This window comes from Salvelinus sp. IW2-2015, unplaced genomic scaffold, assembly GCF_002910315.2.
Source record: "Salvelinus sp. IW2-2015 unplaced genomic scaffold, ASM291031v2 Un_scaffold3295, whole genome shotgun sequence".
In the NCBI taxonomy this organism is placed as follows: domain Eukaryota; kingdom Metazoa; phylum Chordata; class Actinopteri; order Salmoniformes; family Salmonidae; genus Salvelinus; species Salvelinus sp. IW2-2015.
The window spans coordinates 36,980-39,575 of record NW_019944579.1 but is presented as its reverse complement, the minus strand read 5'-3'; the positions used below and the strand labels follow the sequence as shown (position 1 = coordinate 39,575).

At 36.3% G+C, this 2,596-nt stretch overlaps 1 protein-coding gene across 1 annotated transcript in view; it reads right to left on the bottom strand.

The window, feature by feature from the left end:
• The window catches only part of LOC112075627 (putative inhibitor of apoptosis), a 71,911-nt gene extending 69,876 nt beyond the window's left edge, over positions 1 to 2,035 (bottom strand). Inside the window, 1 exon segment of the mRNA XM_070440985.1 lies at positions 1,814 to 2,035. The gene's annotated coding sequence lies outside the window, so the exon portion shown is untranslated.
• Positions 2,036 to 2,596: the final 561 nt, after the last annotated feature.

The window sequence follows — 2,596 nt, the reverse complement described above, 5'->3', positions numbered from 1 at the left end:
TATGTGGAACTGTATTCCTCATCATGTCTTCTCTACAACTTCATGTTGTTTTTCAATAATAATATTGACAAATCTCCAGTGAAACTGTTTTTCATTGGCAGGTTTTCTTGTCATGGTCCTTAATTTATAAGCATCATTTTTCTCCACACAGATATTATATATGGAATAATCGTGACATATAGTATAAAAATACCTCCTTGTTTTTAGAATATTGGTTCCGAAATAATGTCCTATTGGTGAGCCAACTGGTAAATGCAGAGGGTCTTTTACTTCATTATAAGGAAMTCTTATCATTTTACAAGGTCCCTGTAACACCTAAAGATATTGCAATTGTTTTAGATGCCATTCCCTCAGGTGTTGCTTTATTATTCAGGAACGTGTCAAGACCTGACCCTCAGAACATAACTACTGATTACCCCTGTTGACTCATCAGCAGGAAAGATCTGTTTCTCTTTTGTACAGCTGTAGGAGCCTTGTTTCAGCAGGATGTTGTATCTATACCTTATGTCATTCCTTATTGGAACGGTTTTATTGATAATATCTGTTGGGGAAAAGTTTGGATGTTGCTACACACATACCTACTTGTTAACAAAATTAAGGAAGTTTCTTTTAAAATTATTCATAAATATTATCCTGCCAACCACTATATGAAAAAGGAAAAAAAACATATATTCAAATTGTACCTTTTGTAATGACCACCCAGAAACAGTGCTGCATCTTTTTCTGCATTGTATTAACGTAAGGAATCTGTGGCAAGACATCAGTAGATTTATGATACATTTATAAAGATTTTACAATATTATGGAAAGATGTGCCGCTTGGATTCTTTCCTTATGATAGAAAATAAGTTGAAACAATTTTATGTATTTGATTTCATTATTCTTTTGCCCAAATTTCATTTCACAAATGTAAATTTACAAACGAAACACCACCTTTTATTACCTTGCAAAAAGAAATGGAACTATATTTTATGACAATTAAATACTCCACTAACAGAAAAGCTGTTAAAATTATAAATGTGTGTTTGAGGTCCTTGTGCAATGTGATATTTTACCACCTAGCCCAAATGTCCTTTGTATACACACACACATCCACACTGTCCTTTGTATATTCTTATATATATATATATATATATATATATATATACATACATACATACCACACACACTTGTGTTCCACATGTACTTTCTGTATTGATTTGTAAATAAAAAATAATAAAAACTGAAATAAATAACACTTCCTGATTTTGAATAGGAGGAAATGAATTAGTCCTAAACAAGGACACGTGCACAGCGAAAATGTTCAACTTATCATTTATTTACAGTGTTAGCTCCGTTGGTTTAAGTTCCCAACACGCACACGGTCATGTATGTTTTGAAATGGCAGCTAGTTACAGTGAGTTAACGTTAACTACGTAACTCAAACGGCTCAAAATGGCAGAGGATATGGCGCAAATCATATTTTTAAAAAAACAGTAGTATGGCCATATTGCGTTATGCAACGATTTTATTTACGTGAAGAACTTCCCGAGCTGCTGGAATTAGATCTTTTAAATGTGGTGCTTTTTAAACATTTTATTGTCTGAGATGGTGACACATTTAATAAAACGAATGTTGCTCGTTAGATGGTGTTGTCTGTAAATGGCGTCAAATGTTGTCATCCATAGCGGACACCTGAACGTGTAGCTAGTAAACATTACAACACGACAAGAGGTCAGAAAGAGAACCCTTGTGTCGTGTGCCTAACGTTAACTGAATACGGTAAGATACAACCGTAAAGGCCCTGTTCTACCAGGCTACATCCAGTGACTCACCCTTAGAGACGTCTGCTCTGCCGAGTCTGGTCTGTAAAWATCCCCTACTGTATGTCTGCTGTTGGCAATACAGGGGCGTTTTCATTKCTCCAATTYTGTGGCAAAKCGTTCAGGAWACGAAACTGGGATGGACCTTSCTGAATTTGTCCAATAGAAACTCTCGTTTTGCTCTGTTCCTGTCTGTGTCGCGTTTACGTTTCCGTAACTAATAGACCGCAGCTGCCACTTCCGTTCGGGTAGATCTGATGACGCCTTTACGTAGAAACTCAAGATAGTTTACACATTCCACTGTCTTTTCTTATCTATGATGAAAGAATCATCAATGTGACAAGGTATTCCATGTCAATGTCATAGGCCATTTCATACCAACATTAAAAAAGGGATAATCAACTCGGGGCTCTATGGAAAATAAATCAACACCGTGGAAAGTCAGTCCGCTAGTGCGTCATGTAAACACACCTTCCACGTCGTTCATTATTTTCCATAGAGCCCCTCGTTGATTAGCCCTTACATACCATGGCTATAAATTCACACATGTGCCACTAGAAATGGGTTCAACATCCATTGAAGTACTGATATAGCTATAAAACTTACCCTTCAGGCGTTTTTTAATAGCCTAAAATATCCATTTACTCATCACATGAGGAATATTAGCTAGGTTTAACATTAGTTCATGCAAATGCGATGATAGAGGCATAGAGCGGCTTAGGTGCCACGCTAATTACATTTGCTCTATAAAGAAGGTGGCCTTGTAGGTTGAGTATAGCGAATGAGTCAGACACA